This window comes from Polyodon spathula, chromosome 2 (genome assembly GCF_017654505.1).
Source record: "Polyodon spathula isolate WHYD16114869_AA chromosome 2, ASM1765450v1, whole genome shotgun sequence".
In the NCBI taxonomy this organism is placed as follows: domain Eukaryota; kingdom Metazoa; phylum Chordata; class Actinopteri; order Acipenseriformes; family Polyodontidae; genus Polyodon; species Polyodon spathula.
The window spans coordinates 66,020,247-66,037,116 of NC_054535.1; the positions used below are offsets into that span (position 1 = coordinate 66,020,247).

The window sequence follows — 16,870 nt, forward strand, 5'->3', positions numbered from 1 at the left end:
GCTCGGTACTCGCTCTGCGAGGTGTCAGCGCTTCGGCACTCGGCGTAGCACTTCCGCACTTGGGACTCGATGCTCGACGTCGACGCTATACGCTCGACGCTTGGCGCTTCAACGCCACATGCTCGACGCTTGGCGCCTCGACGCTATGCGCTTGCCGCTTTGACGCCATGTGCTCGACGTTCAGCGCCTCGATGCTACACGCTCGGCACTTTGACACTCTGTGCTTCGGGCCACGTGCTCGACGCTAGGTGCTTCGACGCCACGTCCTCGACGCTCAGCGCTTCGACACCACATGCTCGACCCTAGGCGCCTCGACCCCACACGCTCGGCGCTTCAACGCCACGTGCCCCGACACTCGGCGCTTTGACGCTTGATGCTTCAACGCCACGTGTTTCGACGATTGGCGCTTTGATGCCACGTGCTCAATGCTTGTCGCCTCGACGCTACATGCTCAGCGCTTCAACGCTCGATGTTAGACGCCACGTCGTTTCATGCTCGATGCTTCAACGCCACGCACTCGACGCTTCGGCGCTCTTTCGCTCGACACTCAGCGCTTCGACGCTAGACGCTCGGCACTTCGACGCACGGTGCCTCGGTCGATGTTTGTCATGCCACACTCTACTAAGATGTTGGGCTTTCACCACTGCACGTCCTGCCAGGCAAAGCTGCCTGCCAGTGACCCTCATGAGGAGTGTGTGGCATGTCTTGGGCCGGAACACGCCGCATCCGCGTTGGCGGATAGGGCTTTTTGCCACCTTTGTGCTTGATTTCAAGCACGCGCCCTTCGGCAAAGGTCTAAGAAGTCAGTGGGTGGGCACTCCCCTTCGTCGGGATCTTCCCACACTATTTCAGCCCCGTCGTCGTCTACTGCGACGCCGCCAGGGCGACTGCAGCTCTCCACGAGCCCGGCCTCCCAGATTACAGCAGGTCAGAGGTCCCCCACCAAACGCACTTGGGCTCGTAGCCCCTCCCCTCCTAGGGCTCGCCCTCGTCGGGAGTCTAGCTCGCCCTCCAGATCGCCTCGACGTAGAGGACACTCTCGCTCCCCTCGTTGAGACAGGCGACAGAGACAAGTCTCAAGATGTCCCAATTCATGGAGGTCATGATGGGACAGCAGACCGTTCTTATGTCTCTGGCTACTGCAGTGCCTTGAGCCCCAGAGCAGCCCATTGGGCCGTCTCCAGCCAACCAGTGGCCCCTCCATTGGCCGTTTCCCTTCCAATGCAACTGCAGAAGGACTGGGATATCGATGCTGTCTCCAGAGATGCCTCTGACATCCTGGAAGGGGACAGTGTAGAGGCTGAGGTAGCCTCCCATCACTTGGACCAGGACGCTGAGTCCAAGGTGATGGACACTGACGACCCTATGTGGTCTGTGGTGGACAGGGCAACCCGCCACTTGTGTATCGATTTGCCCAAGACAGAGCTTCCTCGGCGATCTCTGTTTGAGTCGCCTTCAGCCCACTCCCATCAGTCCAGGATACTTCCAGCATTCCTGGACTTTGTCAAGGAGGTGCAGTCTACCTGGGGGGTCCCGGCTTCTGCTCCTGCGACGTCTCGCAAGGCTTCAGCCTTTACTATGCAGGGGGCCAGTGAGGCTTGTCTAGCGTCCTTTCCACTGGTGGACGCTGCGTTCGCCGCGTTGGTTAAAACGTCACACTGTCTGGGCTTACAAAGGACCCAGCGTGTCCTAATAAGCAATGCAGGACTACAGAGATACACCTCAAAAAAGGGTACTCTGCGGCCACAGAGGCAGTCAGACTGTCTAATGTGGCCAGTCTACTGGCGGTTTACCAGGTGGCACTCATTAGAGACCTACCTGAGTGCCCTTCTGCGGCCCTCAGAAGCGAGCTAGGCACAGTCAGCCAGTTGCTGGTGAGGCTAGCCCAGCTCAACGCACAGGCTCAGGGCAGGAGCATTGCTTCTATGGTTGTGGCCAGAAGACAGTTCTGGCTCTCACAGGTGAGAGTGCAGGAGCCTGACAAGGCCCCCTTGCTGGACGCTCCAATTACACCCGGACACACATTTGGTCCGGCAGTGGAGGAGATGCTGCAACGCTCTGTCAAGGCGCAGGACGTGTCGCAGCAAATGGCCAAGATGTGGCCTAATAAGCAGCTCCAGCCGAAGTGGCCTCAGGAACAGCCATGGCGTAAGACACCACCACAGCAGCAGGCGCGACCACAGGGTAGTAGGACCTCCCCCGTAGGTCCATCAGCACGCGGGCAGCCTGGCTTTACAAAGCCGCGGCGTGTAGAATGGCACCCTAGAGGAGGTGGCAGGTCATGTCCTCGTGGCTCTGGCCAGGCCCCTCATGAGCGAGCACAGCCAAAGCAGCCCTGAGACACCGAGGCAGCTATTAGCCCACCCTTATACTGTTGCCAGTTCTGGCAACTGGCCAATGACATCTGGGTGCACAAGACCATTTCCACCGGGTACACCCTTCAGTTCCGGTTAAAGCCCCCCCCCCCCCCCCCCCCCCCTTCAGGGGGGTGGTTGTAACTGCAGTGAAGGACTCGGTTCAGTCCTCAGCTCTGAATGTGCAATACAGGCACTGCACAGGAAGCGTGCCATTCAACAAGTAGACCCTGCTCTCATCGAACAGGGGTTCTATTCCAAATACTTCCTAGTGTCCAAAAAGGACGTCGGGTTCCGCCTTATTTTAGATCTGCGAGTACTGAACAGATACCTACGGCAGTTATCATTCAGATGCTTACGCACAGGCACATCATCCAGTCAGTCCAACACGGCAACTGGTTTACCACCGTGGACTTAACAGATGCGTACTTTCACGTTCCCATCTGCGCGGGTCACAGGAAGTATCTGCATTTCGCATTCCAGAGCAGGGTGTACGAGTTTTGTGTCCTCCCATTCGGTCTGTCACTAGCTCCTCGAACCTTTTCGAAGTGTATGGGAGCTATTCTAGCTCCTTTGTGGGCTCAAGGCGTCCGACTGCTGAATTATCTGGATGACTGGCTCGTCTGCACGCAGTCGAAGGAGCAGCGGGCACAGCACACAGTGATGGTTACGGACCATCTGCAACGGCTGGTTCTGAAGGTCAACTCAGAGAAGAGCCGCCTCGTGCCAAGCCAACAGACCGAATTCGTGGGTCTGCATCTGGACTCAGTGTCAATGGAAGTGACCTTGTCGACACAAAGGGTTGCCTCGCTGGGACGGTGTCTCTCCCTGTTCAGGTTGAGAGAAACAATCAGCATGGAGCTGTGTCAGCGCATGCTGGGGCTGATGGCTGCCACCTCACAAGCCCTTCCCTTGGGCTTATTACACCAGAGACCTCTACAGGCCTGGTTCAATGCCTTCGCGTTACATCCGCGGAGAGACAAACACCGCAGGTTAACGGTATCCCGAACATGCTGGGAAGCACTATTCTGGTGGGAAGTTCTGTTAAACATCCACCAGGGCGTTCGCTTGGGTCCCATCTTCCTGAGGGAAGTGGTTACGACTGACGCTTCCAACCAAGGTTGGGGAGCAGTCTGGAACAGCTCAGGGACCCGCGGAGTGTGGTCAGGACCCTGGAGGTCAGCCCACATCAATGCTCTGGAACGCAGAGCAGTGGACCTCGCCCTCCGGCACTTCTTGCTGGTGCTTCTAGACAAGCACGTGTTGGTGCGGTCGGACAACACCACAGTTGTGGCATATATCAACCGCCAGTGCAGTCTTCGGTCCCCCCGCCTTCACCGAATGGTAGCACGACTGTCGCTATGGGCACAACCGTGTTTGACCTCTCTGCGCGCAGTTAACCTACCGGGCAGAGCCAATTACGCAGCGGACCTCCTATCCAGAGGAGGCCCTCTTGCAGGGGAATGGCGTCTCCACCCTCAGGTGGTAGAGCGCATCTGGGAATGGTTCGGCATAGCGCAAGTAGATCTCTTCGCTTTGCGAGAGACCACGCGTTGCCCCCTATGGTTCTCAGTGAGGGACCCCACAGCCCCCTAAGTCGATGCACTGGCTCATGAATGGCCACCAGTCCTCCTATATGCGTTTCCACCGATTCCAATGCTCCCCGCCCTCTTAGGGAAGGTCAGGGTAGAGAAAGCGACAGTAAATCTGATTGCTTCTCTATGGCCTTGGAGAATATGGTTCCCGAGCGTGTTGCAGTTACTGCATGGTCAACCACGGGAGCTTCCCCTGCGAGCAGACCTATTGTCCCAGGCCGAAGGACGGCTTTGGCACCCGAACCCCAAGCTCATGCAGCTATGGGCTTGGCCCCTGAATGGGAGAGCCTGTCAGCCTTAGGGCTTTCGACAGCGGTGATCTCGACCATTCAGAGAGCTAGAGCGCCCTCTACCAGGTCACAGTACACGTACAAGTGGCAGTTGTTCCAAGATTGGTGTCTGGCGGGGGGCCATGACCCAATCTCTTGTCCTATGGCAGTAATATTACAGTTTCTACAGAAACTGTTAGATGAAGGGAAATCTCCCTCTACACTTAAAGTGTATTTAGCTGCCATATCAGCTTGCCATGTACGCATTGACGGATTATCTCCAGGTTGCCATTTTCTGGCATCTCAGTTCCTTAAAGGTGCAAGATGCTTGCGACCTCCAAGAATGACCAACTTACCGTCATGGAGCCTTGACGTGGTGCTAGAAGCCCTTACCAAGGCACCGTTCGAGCCTCTCCACACAGTGGATATGAAGCTCATGTCTATGAAAACCGCGTTTTTGCTGTCGGTAGTGTCAGCAAAACGCGTCAGCGAGTTACATGCACTGTCAGTGCACCCTTCATGTATTCACTTTGCAGGAGACGGTTCTAAGGTCTCCATGCGTACAAATCCAGCCTTTTTGCCAAAGGTTATATCTCTGTTCCGCATGAACCAGCCGGTCGAGTCCATCCTCCTCCCTTTTCCTCTCCAGAGGAACAGTGGTTACACATGCTTTGCCCTGTGCGGGCGTTGAGGTGTTATACTGACCATACAAAGACCGTGAGGCAAACAGAACAACTGTTCAAATGCCATGGTTATAAGACTTTGGGTCAGCCGTTGTCAAGACAATGCCTTTCCCACTGGATTGTGGATGCTATTAAATTAGCCTATGAGTCTGCAGGCCTTCCACCGCCAGGGCAGCTGAAGGCGCATTCCACTAGGGGTATGGCAACTTCCTGGGCCCTCTTTAGAGGGGTGCCAGTGTCTGATATTTGCGCGGCAGCCAGTTGGGCTACACCACATACCTTTATGAGGTTTTACAGATTAAACGTGCTGGATTCCTCTGCTCCATTATTTGGAGCATCTGTACTACACTCTATGGCACCTCAGGTTGCCAATGTAGTGTTTAATACCCCACCTTAGGACAGGTGTCATTGCGAGCATAGATGCTGAGGCGCAGCTCCGCATATGCCTAGATGTATTGCCTACGCAGTTGCGTTATGACGTAAGTCTGTCCTACTGCCGATAATCCTCCCTCGCGACGGCTTTGGTACACTGTTCCCATACGTTGATGGTTATTTTCGAACTGAAAGGGAACGATAGGTTGCGGATGCAACCCCAGTTCCCTGAAAGAGAAAATAACCATCAACCCGCGAGGTTGCTCCGGAAGCCTTCTCGGCCTGAAGAGCAAAAGAGGAAGATAGTCTCTGCGTGCTGCATATAGTAAGCTCCCGGGGGGGCGGGCTTACATGGAAGCTTGCACAAAGGCCTATTGGTAGCTTTACTATAAAGCTCAGCCAATCCCTACTGCCTGACGGCAACGTCCCATACGTTGATGGTCATTTTCTCTTTCAGGGAACCGGGGTTGCATCCGCAACCTATCATTTTATAAAAGTGTATCTATTTGGTCTCATGCAAATGAAGATGACACAACAAAGCGCATGGAGCTGATGGAGGGAGCTTCTTAATTTTATGTCTTTTCTATGAAGAAAAATTAAGGTAAATATTTTCAATTATTGGGTTATGTGTATTATGTAACATTACCAATCACGTCATAACTTGTGTAGATTAATTACAATTTTAAATATATCGTAGATTGTGATAAAATTAAAGTTTACCAATAGATACTTGTGCAGTATTATGTAGTAGGCCTGAAATCCTAGGTTTTAGACCTAAAAAAGTGTCACACTAGACTGTGAATGTAATGACACCACCATGCTGGTAATGACAATAATACAATCTTTCAGCATATTTTTGCAAATTCTATTAAGTTTATTGTGGAGAAAGCACATAAACTATAACTTAATGAACTGGCCAATGTAAATGCATCTTAAAATGCCCCCCTCCACCCACCTTATATGCAAGGTCAGTCTCTCTCTGTCAGTCTATTTTTCTATTCAATTTTATTACAACAAATCAAATTCCCCTACTGCATCCAGTTCAGTAATACCTACCATAAAGAGTGTGAATATAAATATTTAATTATGTATTAATATATTATATATATTTTCATTATTTTCACTATGTATTTCCATTCTTCTTTTTCAGGAAAAACAAAACAAAGACATCTGCTCAGAGGTCAAGTAAACAGTGGGAACAAATTAAAAATGATCCTGTGAAATATGCAGAGTTTCTTAAAGAAAAAGGGGAAATGCAAATTCCAAAGGAATACAAAACCAGGAAGTGGCTAACTGATGCAAAAAAAAGTATAAAATAAGATGTTAAAGAATGGCATCAAGGCTTAACAGTAAGACTAAAAGCTTCTCCAAAAGCTACCCAACAGTTTTGATCTCAGGTTAAGAAAATACCTCTTTTCCACAATGTTCCTATTGCAGAGTTGTGCAACTAAAATCGGAAAAAGAAAGGCAAGTTGCTTTTATGATCAACAGTGGGAAGATCCTGAAGAAATACAAGCTGATGAAAGAGGCAAAAATGGCATTTGGATTTTTTTTTTCAGATTCTCACTGATGTGTCTGGGGAAATAACTTGGAGGATTCTGAGGCTTTGTTTCTGCTCAAGTCCAGATTTCTGCAAATGTTTCAATCCTCGTACTGTTCTCATGTCAACGCCAGTGCACCACAATCAAGAACGGGAATGCACGACTGAAATTGTACCTATTAGAGATATCAGTGAATTGTAGGAAAGTGGTGTGTTGTTTTCTATGATGGTGATCCTTATCCAGGCATTGTACAGGATGTTGATGCTAGCGATTCTGCTCAGATTAAAACAATGCATCATGTTGGCATCAATCGATTCTTTTGGCCAATGAAAGATGATGTGACATGGTACAAACAAGAGAGCATTGCTGGTATAATTCCAGATCCAAAACCTGTCACAAAACGACATATGCAAATAGAGACCCAGGTCTGGCAAGAAATTTTTGCCCACTTCGGATTCTAATTAGTGTACCTCAGTTGTCCAGGTTCATTATTTATCAGTTTTGTTTGAAACAAAATGTCCACTACAGGCAATACAGATAAAATAAATAAATAAATAAATATAAGTTTAAAATGTTGTTCTAAGAATTACAATTTTATTAACATTTGTAAGACAATACAGCTACAATTACCTCTAAGTTTTAGATGCTGTTTTAAGAATTACAATTTTAGCAACACTAATGGTAATACAGATAACATGAATTGTAGGCTGTTTCATCTATTACTGTAGCAATTACAAATTTAATAACAGATATTTTTTATGTTAAAGGTCATTCAATGTATTTTTTATTGTCTGTTTGTAACTTTCACCACAAACACCCATTAACATTATGGTGTGAAAATAATACAAATCAAATTTACAAAGTAAATGTTTGTGTGTCATTAGCAGAACATTCCTGTCATTCATCATTACTACTACAGTCACATTTTTGTGATAATTAACTTATTTATGCTTCTAAAATACCTTCTGTGTCATAGCCATGCTAAAAACCACCAGGTAAATATTAAGGTAACATTAAAAAAAAAAAAAAACGTTAGGAAAATAAAATTATATTTACAAAAAAATGATGTAAACAGCGATCAGTTATAAAAAAAAATCAATTTTCTTAGAAAAGAAATATAAAAAGTGTCATCTTTAATATTAAAAAGTATTTTTTAATGTAGTATCCCTTATCTTTACAAATAAATAAATAGTTTAACTCTTTATTACATTAATTGTAACTTTGTATATTTAATTAAAATAGACTTTTAGAATTGTGATGGTAATGACTTTTTTTCTTAAGGACTTCATGGAAATGGCTTAATGTACACATTCTAAAATGAATAAGCTATTGCTGTTCATAGCATCCTTTTTGTAATAACTGTAGCTAAATATTAGCATATTCCATTTTGAACCACTTTGATTTGTAATCATTATGTGGTGGCCAAAATGCTTATAGTATATATATATATATATATATATATATATATATATATATATATATATATATAATTTTTTTTTCTTTAAATCAAACAAGTTTAAAAAAATTTTTATGTTATGATCCCAAGCCAAAATACGCTATTGGGACTGTTTCAACCCCATCCATCACCTTAAGTACAGTTGAATACTAATCGATTCAGATTTAAACTGCGAGAGAAAGTAACATGTAAGGGTTTGCGTGACCATGTTATTTTACTGTTAAGAAACAAGCCTGCAGTAATTTATTTAGTTCATAGTCTATTCAGTTTTGTATACAATGAAACGAATTAAACTTTGCACTTTTTTTTTCAAAATAACCTACTTTAATAAACTGTATAAAAAGTTTTTCGACATTTATTTCTGTCCTCTGTTTCCTTTAAAGCTGCATTAGCACTGTTAAACCATCTCTATTTGTTAATTCGGATATCTGGCAAACGAGCTAATATATTTTTCTAGCTATACATTCAAAAAATATATCTGATTTACTAAAACTGAATAAGTAACTGGGTCCTGGGGTATTTCAGGAGATAAATTGCTCATTTCAATCTTAATACAAACACAGGGGAACCCCTCTATGTCACTGTGACGGAAATATAATGAGTTCTGGTTGGAAATCTCCCACCCGACCTGTGAGGGCGCTAAGTAGCGAAAGGGGAAGTCTTTGGACAGACTGGTCTGACAGTTCATTTCCAGGGTCGGGAAGTCAGTTAGTCTCTGACTCTGTTGCAGGAACATATTGACCTGGAAGGTAAACGAGGTATCAGCTGCAAGCAATAAAGGCAGCTGCAATCATTTACCAAGGGGTCATGCGTGATAACATAAAGGGGCTGGAGAATCGTTAATCTTTGCTTGGGTTTGTTCATTGATCTGGAAGGACTGTGAGAGCTGCAGTAGTTACTGCCTGTGAATTGTTTTGTGAAAAGAATATTTGTGAGTATTTGTTTGTTTTTCCGTGCTGTTAGTAATTGTCTTGTTTGTTAAATCCCCAGACAACTAAACACATTTCCAGAGCTGTCGCTTTTGGGCCAGCACAAGCCGGAACAGCACTTCACAACAGTCACTAAAATTAGCTCTAATCACCCACCATGAGCATTAATACACACATCCCGGACCGGTGACCGTGTTTTAGCATTGTGGGGCGGATAAGGATTATTGTTTGGGACTGTAACCCCGTTGGATTTTTGGCTCGTCGCAGTACACATTGTTGTGTATTGCCGGGGCATTTTCTTTTGCTCACCAGACCCGGATTAAAAAAATAAAGCTTTCCAAACCAGATTACAATTGTCTGTGATTACTCTTGCACTGTATCACCTCTACACCTGTTCACAATCACCAGCCACTTTGCCACAGACACCCATAAATATTTATCCCAAAACAAAATTTGGTGCAAGAACAGCGAACAAACACGACACATAGAAATATTGACATCGGGTATAGTGCAATATTTCAAAGTAGGTATCCAGAAGTGGAAACCCTGTGTGTGATCCATATGTATTCTTTCCTGTCTAACATGGAATTTGTTTTTTTTTGTTATCTTGTCTAATACCCAATTTTTAAGCTTTGTGCTTTTCCCATTTAAAATAGCACTTACAAACCTGAACAGGAAAAAGTCAAGTTAACAAACCATTCTGTTTTAAAGTCACCTGTCCAAGTTTACTACTTTATTCTGCACCGTACAGAAAGCATGTTTTCCTTGTTGAGTTTTTATTTCTACTTTTCAGAGGTAAGCCCCATGTGAAGTGCAAAGCATGTGTGCACTGTGTCATTGCTGAATATCAATCTCTACCCCTAAATAACATTTTAGTTCTGTAGTATATTTATAGTCCTTATAGTTTCCTCTGGTTTGTTAAATTGACTTTTTCTTGTTCAGGTCATTGTGAGTATGCTATATTAAATAGGGAATGCATAAAACTGGATTATTAGAAACAGTGGTGTAATTTCAATCCTACCACGCTGCCTGCAGAACCGCAGTTTTTCACTAGTAGTTACGGTATTTGAAAGGGCTAACAAGTGTACCAATTAATTACCAATTCAGACAATCATGTATTGAGGTATTATTTTAAAGCAACTAGACTTACAACTATTTATACTAAAGTTACATAAATGCACAAATACTGTACATATTTTCACAACCAGTTTCATACACTAATTCACACGATTAAAACACTGTCAATATTATTATTATTATTATTATTATTATTATTATTATTATTATTATTATTATTATTATTCCAAATACTCCCCCAGTCCCCCTTCTCGTATATTGAATAGTTTGGTCCAGAATCAGCTTGACTCACTGTCCTATTGCAGCCACTTATGAGCAAATGCAGCTGAAGTTTTGAAACAGAAGTGCATCCGTTAGCAAAAAAAGATGTGTAAGGCCACAGGTACTCTTTATTTCTTTGTTGTCAGTTGATTTTTATCTTTTAAATAAATGTTTAGCTTATTTTATCTACATTATTTCTTATATATGGGTCGAAAAATAAGAACTTGTTCCAATTATTGCATCTAATTGTAAAACAGTGACACCAGCACAACATTAATACAGGTTCCCTACACCTCTACATTATTCACACCTGTTGTTCCAGACCAGGCATACTATATTAAAACTTTTTTTCATTATTTATCTCTCAAGTTTTGTACGGTTATTGTATGATTTGCTTATTTGTATGGATCAAAACAGTTCAATATTCTACAATATTCTCCCTGCCCAAGAGAAGTGGGGGAGCAGAGCTCGCCCCTGACCTCCGAGCATTACACACCTGATTAGAAAGCAAATTCCATGTTAGACAGGGAAGAATACACATGGATCACGCACAAGGTTTCCACTTCTGGATTCTGTGGCAAAGTCATAGAAGGCTGCTATATAAATTATAGGAGGTTAGGGCGCAGAACCTCTAGTCTGGAAGAATGTTTGTTGTGATTTTAAAGTTTTGTTATTAATTTGGTCTACCCACCACTAGTGGCTGTTAGTTTGGGAAAGACAGGCTCCAGGGAAAGTGGGTTCCAGAGACATCTGATCTGGCCTCTGTTGATTGGTTTGGGGAACAGGAAGTTCCACCTCCTGGAGGAACAAAAGGAAGCTGTCATGACTCCGAAAGGGGGGAAATAACCAGGAAGTGTCATTTTTCTCCTACCTGGTGTTGGATACAATAGTTCCCAGTGTACAAAACTTCCCAGTATGGCTTCTGGTTCTGACGCTTCCTTTTTACATCACAAGTGAAGGAAATCTGTGCTTGAGCATTGAAGTGAAAAAGAAAGACTTAATTTCCCAGTGTCCCTCCCTTTCATAGCTGCGCTTGTGCATTGCATTAATGTGAAAAGACTTAATTTCCCAGTGTCCCTCCCTTTCACAGCTGCGCTTGCACATTAACGGATTCAGGGCTGTAGCGAAAGGCAGCGGTGACAAAGACAAAAACCTGCAGCGATGCGTCAGTGATGGCGGGGTGCAATGACAGCTGGTCTCCACCAGGTGGCAGTCAAGACTGCAGTAAGGGTAGACTCAGAGCCGAGTCAAACCTGAGCTGCAACAAGAGATGCCGAATCACTGCTGGTGCAATGAGTGAAGCCATGGGGTATGAAGCAGCGAAGGTCTAAGCCTGGAACAAAAGGTGCAACACCAAATCAACAACAGGGTGCCCCCCCAAGCCGAAAATCGTTACTGACCCTGAGAAGATAGCTGCTGTGCAGCAGTGTCCTGTCCCTCCTCGATGAAGAAGCTGCAGTTTCCTGGGGCTGGCCTACTATTATCCTATTACCGATGGTTTGTACAGAATTTTGCAACAATCGCTAACCCCCTGCATTGGTTGCTGGAGTGAAGTGTTCCTTTTGAGTGGACAATGAAGCCAGAGAATGCTTTCTCCCAGCTGCACGAGGCCCAGACACAAGCCCTGCTGCTCCCTGCCTCATTCACGGCTGCACCATTTATCCTAGACAGGGATGCCTGCCAGCAACATCGGGATCGGTGCGGTGCTGTCCCAGGAAAGCACCGGGAAGAAGAGAGCATACTTCAGGCGGACCCTCACCCGTGTGGAGTGCAACTACTGCGTTATCCGGAGGAAGCTATAGGCAGTGGTGGAAGCCATCAAGCAATATCCCTACCTCTGTGGTTGCTGGTTTCTGCTCCGCACCGACCACGCTTCGTTGCAACGGCTGCTGCAGTTTCGGGAGCCGGAGGGACAAGTGGCGCGCTGGCTTGAAACACTCCAGGCTTTTGACTTTGCAATCCAACATTGCCCTCGAGTGAAGCACGGAAATGCAGATGCACTGTCTGGGAGACTGTGCAATGAAGCAGGATGCTTCACTGTGAGCACTGGAAGGCCAGAGAGCAGGAAGCTCTGGAAGAGGACAGTGAGGTCATGCACGCCCAGGAAGTGCAGGCGGTGACCCCGGAGGAGTGGCGCAGGCAACAAGAACAGGATGGCAGATTGTGGTTCCAGCCCCGCTCTGAGATGCTGTATTTCAGGGTCCCTAGGATAGGGCACTTAGACATCACAAAGATGCTGACCCACCTCTGGGCTCACGTTTACTGGGGACAATGCCGGTGAGACGTCAAGACCTTTTGCCGCCACATCGGGGTGGATCGGGGTGGGTAGTTACAGTCTTTGCAAATGATGACGTCCCGGATTATTGTATGATTTTTGCTGTTTTTGTATCAAAATCATTTTTGGGCTGGGATAAATACATGTGGGTGACATAGTGGGGTTCCCGCTGTGTGAGAATCAGCTTTGAAATAAGTGGCCCAAAATGACTTAACCCCTGAAATACCCCAGTTACTTATTTACATTTGCAAGATACGATTAAGAAGCTTGACTGCGAATAAGAACCTATAACGTGAATAAGAAGCTGGCCGAATAAGAATAAGAAGCCAACTTTAGCATCATACTGTGATGGACTTGATTGATAAATACTGTAATTGTAGACGAGGTTTGTGCTGTGTTCAGTTAACCCAGACTTATTAAATGAGAGAGGTGAGCAGGGTATAAAGAGACTGATACAGAGACTGAGAGGTAAGAGTGATAAGGGGATGAGATCTGACCTGTGTATATAGAAGGGGAGTGGAGTGAGATTATTGACTGAAAGTTTTACCAATGGAGCTGTTAATAAGCGGAGCTGAGCGAGTGCAATGGAGGGTGGCTATCAGTAAAGAAAGCTGCTTGTTGCGGATCTGGGTGAGCGGGGTGTTTAGCTGTGAACTTCGGCAGGAGAAACTGGAGGCGGGGAGTCCTCTGTGGCTATTACAGACACTGTGATACAGAAGTTAAGTCTCACTCTCTTCCCCTCTCTCTATAGTTAATCTGGGTTGACTGGCCTTTTTAATGTGTAATATGTGGATTGTTGAAGTGGTTTTAGTGTAGTGCAGTCTGTCTATAAATTATTATTCACCATGTAGGTACATGAAATTGACGATAGTTTAAGCTGTCTTGATATTAAAGGCTTTTTGCTAATTAGTCTGGTATTGTGCAAAAACTACTTTATTAGGATCTAATCTGCATAATTGTTGTAATTCACATACCGTGTTTTATTTATATAAAAGACATTTTAAAAACTATATCTGGTGTTGTGTATGTTTTGAACCTTTACCCTCCTGAGTCTTTGGGGATCACTAAAAAAAAAAAGAAAAACTGACCTTCTGGTCAAATAAAGGTGGTGGCAGCTAATTACGCTACTGGAATCCAGTTGGTTCTAAAAGTAGGTCCATTACAATTGGAGGCAGCTGTGGGATCTAAATTAGATCTATAATGACGGAGGGGGCTGGAAGTTCAAACCAAGGGGCTAGCCAAGGTGGTCTTGTACTTACTTTATTTATGCCTGAGACCTTTAATGGCACAGGCAGGGGTTGGGCAGATTGGCTTGATCAATTTGAAGCAGCTGCAGAAGTGAATCAATGGGATGATACTATGAAATTAAAATTTATTAAGTTACTAATGTCTGGTTGGGCCAGGGAGATTTATTGGGGATTAACCCCTAAGTCCTGTGAGGGCTATTCAACTTTAAAAGTCCGGTATTTGATCACCTCAGCTAGTGAAGAATTGCATAGAGTAAATTTTCATAATCGTGTAAGACAGCCTCAAGAATCTGTTGAAGTGTTTGGTAATGTTATGAGTAGGCTGGTTATTAAATCCTACCCAGGGGCAGATCTACCTACCCAGAACATGCTTGCTCGTGATCATTTTATTTTTGGAATAGGTAGTGGGCATATTCGTATCCAGCTACGTAGCGCTAAACTCGGTAGTTTCGAAGAAACTATTATATTGGCTGCTGAATTAGAATTGATTAGGAATTTAGAGAAAGATGCAACACCTGGAACTCGAGTATGAGGTTTAGTTAGTGAACAAGCAAGCGTTTCAGGGGAGGGGGCATCTGCTGTTGAGGAAGTCATGGAGGTTGTAAAACTGTTGAGGGCAGAGGTCCAACAGCTTAAGGCTTCGGTCCATCAGGAATTGGGAAGGGGAGAAAGGCAATGTAGTTCATCGGGATAGTATAACAAGGGGAATTCAGAGCGAAGACATGGTAGGGAGGGGCCCCCTATTAGTTCTATTATCAAGTGAAATCGTGCTGGCGTTGTGGCAGTAACCAATATATAAAGAGAAATTGCCCACAGGTTTTGGGAAACTGCCTGTTTTGGTTTAAATCTATGGTCCAATATAGAGGTGCAATTGGGGAACTCTGGGATAGGGGTTTATTTAGAAAGAATTATTAAATATAGACCATGTCAGTTTCTGATTGATAATGGGGCACAGGTATCTATTTTAAATTATCAACTGTGGGAAGAATTGACTGAGGGATGGCAACAGGAATTTAAACCCTATTCTGGGAGGGTACACACAGCAAATGGAGGGCAGTTGGAAATTGTGGGAGTTTGGAGAGTAAAATGTGTGTTTTTAACATAAATTCCAAATAATGACTTTTTGAATGCTAAAAATGCTAACCAGTCTGCTCTATTGGTCACAGATTTTTTTTGAGCTGTAGTGGATTTGAAGGCTTGGACCTGTTGCTTTCTGGGTAAGAAATTGCCCTTGCTTTATTTGAAGGAGTCTCAAGTATTAAGGGTTGTACTCAGAGAGGATGTAATCACCCCCCACTTGTGCTGAAGTCTTTATAAATGGCTGGGTGGAAGGACCCCTGGGCTTAACGGCTGAATGGATCCTGGAACCTGCTAGTGATTTTGTTGAGAAATACGACCTGTTGGTCGCCCAACTAGTGAGTAAAATATCCCAAGGTTGTACACCGGTTCGAGTTGCAAATCTAACTGTGGAACCACAGACCTTGAGACAGGGGGTGTGTAAGGAAAATTTTGGCCGGGGGCCACAATCTTACAAGAAATAATGGCTATTAATAGATCAGACTGGCTGGCCCCAGAATGGAAGGGCCAGTCGGTGGGGAAATTAATGGAGCAATTGCTAGCTGGGCTCTTACAAAATCTGAGCGCAATTTTGCAACTACAAAAAAGGACCTGTTAGCAGTTTACATTTGTTCAATATTTCTAACATTATCTTTTGTTCTAAGGACTGACCACAGCTCTTTATGGTGGCTACATACTTTTAGCCAACCTGAAGGTCAGTTGGCACGTTGGTTGGAACAATTGGCTCCCTTCCATTATAGCATTATATATCATCCAGGAAAATTTCATACTAATACCGATGCTCTTTCTTGGCGTCCAGTGGAACTTGTCAGTGAGGTTTATGGTTTCAATGAGGGTGGAGAACAAACAGCGGAGGTAGCCACAGTTTGTCAACTGGAAATAGAAACATTGAACATTCAGGCAGCACAGGCTGGGGATGCAGATATCCAACAACTGTGCCGATGGAAAGAGATGGGATCAGAAGTGCCTGTAGAGTTAAAGAGTCATCCAATACTATGCAATTTCCAAGGTGTGTGGCTGGAGCTGGAGGTAGAGGATGGGCTCTTGGTAAGGTCTCTGGGAAACCGTTCTAAATTACCAGGGGGGGGGGGGGGGGGGGGGGGGGGGGGGGGGGGGGGTGGGGACAGGTTTGCCCAGGACACTAGTTACTTCTGTTTTAGAGATGCTGCGTTCTGAGGTTACAGGGGGCCATTTGGGGTCTGAAAAGTTATGGAAAAAGATAAAAGAGAGGTTCTAGTGGCCTGGTTGGTTAAAAGATGTTAAAGTGTTTTGTTGTAACTATAATATTTGTGCTTCACATAAGATTGTGGGTCCTCAACCTAGGGCCCCTATGGTTTCTTCTGCTGCATTTCAACCTATGGAGCGCATGGCTATTGATAGTCTGGGTCCCCTTACTGTCAGTGTTAATGGGAATTGGTATGTCTTGGTAATTCTGGATTATTTTTCCAAGTGGGCTGAAGCCTTTCCTCTGCCTAATTAGGAAGCTATCACTGTTGCAAGGATTGTGGTTGAACAGTTCATTTGTCGGTTTGGGACACCTAGAACAATTCATAGTGATCAAGGTAGGAATTTTGACTCCCTATTGATTATGGAGATTTGTAGATTATTAGAGATTAATAAAACTTGAACTTCCCCTTACCACCTGCAGTCGGATGGTTTGGTGAAGAGATTTAATAGGACCTTAACCACTGTGCTTGCCTCATTTGTAAATGAAAATCAAACAAACTGGGTGTC

At 45.0% G+C, this 16,870-nt stretch overlaps 1 pseudogene; it reads left to right on the top strand.

Annotated features, from left to right (window-relative positions):
• Nucleotides 1-491: 491 nt before the first annotated feature.
• On the top strand, nt 492-11,726 carry LOC121326847 (annotated as a pseudogene).
• The last annotated feature ends 5,144 nt before the right edge of the window (nt 11,727-16,870 follow it).